Genomic DNA, 7,230 nt, shown 5'->3' with positions numbered 1-7,230 from the left:
TGAAGTTTTGAACAGAAATATATTACTGTTTCTGCCTCTAGAAAGGAAATTATGATTCTGGCTTGCCTTCCTCTTCTCCAAACATTTTGTTCATTATTTTTATTCTATTTTACAGGCTCCAGTTTTAACTCGCAAACATCCTGAGGACAGAAAAAACAAAAGACTGTAAGTGGCATTTAATCTACTTTCAGCATGAATTTAAAATAACCTTTATATTTATTAACTTGTGCATAAATTAATTAAATTACACTTTTATTACCTTACCATCTCAAAGTTTTATCCAAATTACACACACACACACACACACAGACACACATAAATAAAAGACTATTACATCCTAAGATTCCAAACCTGACAATTATTTAATGCCACTGAGTACTGTAATCCACCTGCAAAGACTGATGGTTACATGAGGTTTTACTTGATTGATTTTCCTTCCTATCAGTGTGGGGAAAGACAGTAAAATTGAAGTGAAATGTTTATGACAATTGCACATTATGATAAACTCATGATGTTGTTGAACAAGTTGCTTTCAAGAGTCTTTCTTCTGTGAGAAGCATCAAAGCAGTGACTTTGAGACTTAATTCTTGCATCTGACAAAGAGAGACTTGGCTAATTAGAGCACCACTCTTCAAGATTTGAACAAGTTTGTTCAGCTCATCCAACTCCTTTAAAAGCTCAACACTAATCTACAGAATAACCAAGACCCTCACAATTAATGGATTTCCTATAAATTCTCCTCATGATGAGGCCAGTGTTTCTCCCAGTTAGTGATCCTGGGTAATCTCAAAATTTACCTGCACACAGATCCACCAATATTATGGTCTTTTCCTCAAGTCCCCAAAGTACCCAGGCTGTGGACAAACTCAGTGCCCAGCTGAGGAGTTCATTCAGATAAAAGTTACATCCCCCACACGTGGGAACAGCAGGTCTGCCTGCAGCTTTGGAGGTTACAGCATTTTTCCAGGAAATGGGAGAAGTAACCTTCGAGTAAAAAGAGGCTCAAATCCACATCTGACCCTTTCAGTAACTTATTAAAGGACATTTATTTTATTCTATAGGGAGGGTTTGGGAAAGGACAGACAGGTCAGGTAGATTCTGCATTCCTTCTCTTGAAGTTGTGCCACTGTCAGACACAAAAGTTAATTTCATGGAGCCAGAGAGAAGGCAAACAATGCAAACTTTGTATGGGGAAAACAGAAGAAAGCTTGTGAGGGGCAAGAAAAAGGTGTAGGATTATGTGCATGATTAAAATGTTCACCTGGGATGGATACTGATGGCTGGTTTGCTGTGGTTTGCTGTTTTTTTTGTGTAATAGAAGTGCCAATTTATTCAATTCTGTACTGGAAAAGAAGAAACCAAATGACATAAATCCCATTGACACAAGTGCTAAAAAATTAAAGGTTGAATGCCACTTCATCTCTTTGCCTGCATTACAGAAAAGGACTGATCTGACCCTGGTGTTTGTAGAAAATTGTGGTCATTGCAAAGAAGCTCACTTGAAATAACTTACAACTACATGTCTCACAAATGTTTCTAACTTAAAACTACATGCCTCACAAATTCATCTCCAGAGACTGATTTCCTAGAATCCTAAGACAGGTTTTGAATCTTGACCTACAGAGGGTTAATCTGCAACAATGTTTTGAGTGTAAAGTAGACATAAGAAGTAACTAGATGTGGTAGGAAACAATTTCTATTCATCCCTAGATTGCAACTATGTAATTATTTGTTTCAGGCTGCATCAGATTGGTTCAGCTCTGTTGAGGGTAATTTGAATGCAGGGTTCAGACCAGGGGTAGAGGACCAACTCGATATTTTCTTTCCACACACTTTACAAGCGCTGTGCTGGTAGTAACTCAGCATAAACCAAGACATAATGTTTCTCACTGAGGCAGGAAGGTATGAGTTATCAGCAATACACACCCATTTGAGAAGCATGGACCTCAATTCACTTTGAACAATGCTCTCAAGGCACAGGGTGTGATTCTTGGGGTGTCCTGTGCAGGGCCAAGGATTGGACTCGAAGATCCTGATGGGTCCCTTCCAACTCAATATATTCCATGACATGTTGTGATTCCTACTGCTGGGCAACAAACTCTCTGTGCTACAAACTACTAATTCCGTGTTTATTTTAATCTGCTCGTACTCGCTGCAAAACCTCTTAGCAGCATCCCGCAGGCAGGCAGCCCGTTTTATCTGGGGCAGAAGAGCAGCAGTGCTCTGCAGTAGTGCTCTACAGCCGTGCTGAGGGCTGGCGGGCCTGGTGCTGGCACACAGCCCGGCATTAGCCGCATGTGCTGCCTCAGGGCATTAGCGAGGCCCGGGGCTTTACCTCACCATCCTCACAGACAGCTCCTAAGCCTCCTAAGCAGGGCTTAGACAGCAGTTTAGACAGAGATCAGCGGTATTTAGCGCCTCAAAACCGCTACGCAGCTGCTACTTCGCGCTGAGGACACTTTTATTTCTCCGTGTTTAAACATCTCCGGGCACGCAAAAATTCGGCCTGGGCAGGAATGGGCGAGCACGTCCCCACGAAAGCCTTGATCTGAGCCATGGGGTTCACTGCAGGAAGCGCAGCTGAGCAACCAGACCGAGCCCTGAGCTCCGGCCGTGGCCCTGCCCTGGCGCAGCTCCCGGCCCCTCTGCCTCAGCCGGCGCTCGCCCGCCCCGCCCCTCCTCTCGCGGGGTCACGCGCCCAGGCCCCGCCAATCGGCAGCGGCGGCTGGAGGCGCGCGGGTCTCGCGGGAGCGCGGGGCGCTATTTAAGGCGCGGTGAGGCCCGGTTCTTTCTCTGTCCGCAGGTTTTGGGCCAGGTAAGGCGGCTGTGGGCCGCTCCCCACGCGGACGGGCTGTGGGCCTGGCGTCGGGGGTGGAACCTATATCGCTTTCCCTTCACATCTTGCACTCTCGGAGCTTGACGGTGCTTCAGGGAGTCAACACAGGGGGATAGAGCAGCTCTGCCTCACTAAAACCCAGCGCGGAGCCCTCCCCTCCGCCCTGCATCCTGTCGTGAGGCACAAATGGCCTGTCCCTCCATTCCCCGCCGCGCGCTCCTCTGGCTGCCTGGTTAATGCTTCTCTCCCTCCGCAGCGTGTTCCGAGGCACCGCGAGCCCTTCAGATGTCCCCATGGGCCCGAGGCCGAGCTGGCGGCCTGCGCCCCCGCCTTCGGGCGCCTGTGGCTGAGCGGCACACCGAGCTCATCACTCCTCTTACTGCCTGCGGCTGGTAAGAAAAGGCTTCGGGCTTCAGACGTTCAGACTTTACCACCTGAGACTTTTTAAAGATATGAGATATTAATTTTAAAGAATTAAGGACTTTAGTTAAAGTAGACGTGGACTTGCTGACGCAGACTTCCCTTTACATTTTGAAGAATAAAAGACTTTAGCACGTAGACTCCCCTTTTACTAACTAGACATTGCTGAGGTAAACTCCCTTTTTTTTTAACGTAAGCCAGATGTAAGGAACCGATAAATCAGGAGGCCTGTCAACTTAATCAATAGACTCCAAGGACACAATGTGATCATAAATCAGATAGTCTTGAGAAAACAGGATCCTGGTGTCACCAACACCAAAAGGTTAAAAAGGCAAAGCGAGGAAGACGCATCTTACTTCATCATTTTGAGACCCCACCCCCTAAAAAGGACCACCGACCCATTTCAAAAAACAAACTACGCATGCTTAATTGCTTTTTGGCTAATTACCATACGAAGCGGGGAATGGGATGGACCAGAGTCATGAATATGCATTTGTGCTTTGGGTATTCAACACTTTTGTACATAAAAAGACCCTGTGAGCGTCTGTAAATTACAGTGTGTATTTGGGAGCTATCCCTCAAGCTGCCCTGCGTCGTAATAAACACACACTTTCTAACTTCAAACTGTTAGAGAGTCTTTGTCCATCATAGTCGGATATTAGTATTAGATCAATATCCATATTTTTTTTAACAAATCAGATAGATATATAGGGGTGCTGGCCTCTGTCTCTGAGCCAAAATGGCTGTCTACATTTGCACCCTTCTGTTCTTTCAATCGCAGCTATTAAGCTGCACGGACTTTGAATCTGAATTACTGCCTTAATTTAGGTTTTTTTATAGGCCACATTATGAAAACTGCAGTTATAAACGGTGAAGTTGAGGCTGTAGGCACTTGCGACTTGGGCGCAAAAGAAAGAAAAAACTCATATGAAAGAAAAAAACCCCCATATTTTGGACTTTCCCTGCAGTCTTCTAGTCCACCTGTAACAGTGTCTTTAGATTTCTCTTGGTTGAGTGCTGTATAATTTGTAACAAGGTGTGTGTATCTATGTATACATATATGTTTCTATATATATCTATGTAAGTAGACACAAGGTAGCAGTGAATTGTTCAGCAAAGATTCAGTCAAATCTACAAGTTTAGAGCTTAGCTCGGTAGTGCCAGCACTAGAAGGAATTTAGTTTTAATAAGCTTTCCATCATTTATGATTAAAAGTATATTTTGAAAGATTAACTGGGCTAATGAATGTGTCTTTTCAACAGATTGTACCACTAATTAGCTTTTGATTTGATAATAAACTTGTAAATGACTTCTGCAACTCCATGAAAAATTACTTTTAGATGTTTGCCAACATAGTAGCAACTCTGTAGATGTGGCTTTGAGAAGATCTCTAGTTAAATATTATTGATTATAATTTTACAATTTTTTGTGTGTTGTTTAGAGGCCTCACATAGGAACCTCATGGTTGAAATGTTTTAGACATGGGTGTTCACACCTCAATGTGAAGCAATGCTCAGAACTTCTTTGGAATAAATAATGCCTTCTACTGGAAGGTAAGTGCTCTCATCTAATAAATATTGCTGATGGTGTTTAATATTGCTATTTAATAATTTACAAATTTCTAACAAATTGTAGTATCTTTTGAGCAAATAGTAAGTTCAGACTATCTTAAATGATAAGAAAACAATATAATGTACTAAAACCTAGTCCCCTTTTATGCTTTGCCCTCTTAAGTCTGGCAGTGTCTTAAGTGGCCAACACTGAGGGGTATAAAAGTTCTCTTGCAAACCCAGAGGTGAGGTTGAAACTCTTCTTTGGATCATGCTTAGGAGGAACAAATTCATGTAACTGCTGAACTTCTAGAAGCTGCTGAATCAACTTCATTGGTAGTTTGTAGGAAGATTTTGAACTGTCATTTTGGTATATCTGAATCATTTCTCAAATCTTTGTGCTTTGTGAACCTGTGATGACTGTCTTGAGTGAAAAGTTTTTGTGCATTGTTTGGTCTCCAGGTATGTAATTATAAAAAGGATTGTCAGATAATAGTGGATGTATTGCCTTCTGTTCCTGAAGGAGTTTAATTTACTTCTTGCTGGAAAACAAAACAAAATAGCTTTGGTGAAAAACTTGCATGGTAACTGTTAGAACTTTATATAAACTTAGCAAAAAATAAATAGCAAAAAAAAAATCAGAGTAAAGCCAATGATAGTTACCAGATCTGCTTATTCTAAATGGCTGGTCCTCAAATGGAATCCATATTGATGGTATGGGAAAAAAAAAATCTCATCCTGTACAAAGTAATTTCTTTTGAGAAATGGCTCTGGCCTAGGGGTTAGTGTCATGTAGAAGATTCATGTAGCTCCACCTTAGAGCAGTTACCTGTTCTGTGTGTGCATGATGCTGACTGCAGGTAAAATAGAACTTCTTTTACAGGGATAAAAGCAACATCAGGAACTGACATGAAACATCAGTCTGGGATTTCCTGAGTGGGTGATTTCTGACTTCATGCAAGATGATTCCAGCTGTCTTCTCTGAGATTGGCTTGGAAGTAGAATCGAGACAAGCAATGAGTAAAATTATGTCTTGAATGATCATGCTGAAACAGGCATCTTATTGTTTGTTGAAACAGGTTTTCTAAAAGAAACTGCTGTAATCTGACTGTAATTGTGGATTAATTGAAATAAATTATGATAGTAATTTAAATAAAATATGGATGTTCTACCAAAAGTTTGTGTTCTGAAGGTTTCTTGTTAAGGTGCTTTCTGTATGAACATTTTGTTTCATGCATGTAAACACTTGTGCTTTCACACAGGAACATTCTCTTGCCATGTCCAGACTTTGTAAGTTCAGTTTACAAATGCATTGAAAAGGCCCCCTCTTAGTCTTTTATTCTTGGTATGAGTATTCTAAAGTATTTTGTAATGCAAAAACAGAGATCAGCCAGCTAACTCCTAATTTATTAGATTGTGTGTGTTTGCATTTCTCTAGAGAATTATTGTCTGAAACTGTAAAGAACAAGTTAAAAAGAATCCCATTCCTTGCCCATTTTTAAATTAACAAGGGAACTTGCAATATTCCATGTAAAGCACTATCAGTGGGAAGATCCTTGAAGAGCAAGATCATGATTGTTAACCAATTGAAAGCTTGTATAGCTTATGTCTTAATATTAAATGCCTTTTTCTTAATGGTAGGGTCTTAAAGTGAAGTAATGGTGCATCCTGTTATTGCCAGTGCTTCCCTAGAATGCACAAGGAAGGATATAAAATAGTCACAAGTGGCTGTTAGGTACTTGCCACTGCCTGGACAGGAGAGAGTTGGTGTGGATTTAGGAACAAACATGTATTTATACACTTATGGTCATATTTAACCCCCATCTAGCCAGGAAATGTTTCTTTTTACCTTTGCTAAAATGTGCACTTGAAGGGATGAGCATTGATCTAGTTGTGGCTGTCTAGACTCACCTAAGTGCATTTTTAGTCAGACAAGACTAAATTCGAAGGATATCCAGAAGCACTCTCTCTTCATGGTATTAAACTTGACAAGTGTCCATTTCCTCTTGTGAGAAACAATAAATCATGTCTTATAAGTCCTGTCAGTTCTTATAGGCCTTTGTCTTCTGTAGCCAGGCTTAAGGGTTAAGTTATAGTCTATTCAGTCTTGTGTTATGGGGTTGTGATTTTATGTCTGCCCTGTGCAAGATTTCTAATTTGCCTCTCAGGCTCAGTGTTAATTGATGGTATTCAGTATAGATTGGTTTCTGAATGTTTGCTCCTGTTTTCCTTAACCAGTAAGCTTGTTAACGTTTGATAGTTAAGCATGATGTTTTCAGTGAATTGTCTAGAATTTCTTCCAGAAATTTCTGAAGAAATTACAAGCTATCTTAAAATTAGGGATGGAGTTTCACCAATCTTGTTCTTCAAATAACTAGGCAAACATAAGGCATTATTCTTTAAAAACTGATCTGGTTTAATTCA

The 7,230-nt window shown here is 41.1% G+C and overlaps 1 long non-coding RNA gene and 2 other non-coding genes across 3 annotated transcripts; all 3 read left to right on the top strand.

Annotated features, from left to right (window-relative positions):
• Positions 1-2,901: 2,901 nt before the first annotated feature.
• On the top strand, positions 2,902-3,024 carry LOC136360856 (small nucleolar RNA SNORA26). Its single transcript, XR_010743514.1, has one exon. It is a non-coding gene; the product is annotated as a small nucleolar RNA SNORA26 (small nucleolar RNA).
• A 70-nt stretch (positions 3,025-3,094) lies between these two features.
• LOC136359872 (uncharacterized) lies at positions 3,095-6,103 on the top strand. Its single transcript, XR_010743358.1, has 3 exons — positions 3,095-3,228; positions 4,698-4,809; positions 5,690-6,103. It is a non-coding gene; the product is annotated as an uncharacterized lncRNA (long non-coding RNA).
• Positions 4,978-5,096, top strand: LOC136360855 (small nucleolar RNA SNORA26). The gene has a single exon (XR_010743513.1). It is a non-coding gene; the product is annotated as a small nucleolar RNA SNORA26 (small nucleolar RNA).
• Positions 6,104-7,230: the final 1,127 nt, after the last annotated feature.

The sequence above is a fragment of the Sylvia atricapilla genome, chromosome 4 (genome assembly GCF_009819655.1).
Source record: "Sylvia atricapilla isolate bSylAtr1 chromosome 4, bSylAtr1.pri, whole genome shotgun sequence".
Taxonomy (NCBI): domain Eukaryota; kingdom Metazoa; phylum Chordata; class Aves; order Passeriformes; family Sylviidae; genus Sylvia; species Sylvia atricapilla.
Note: the sequence above shows the minus strand (reverse complement) of the source record. Positions and strands in the feature narration are given on the sequence as shown.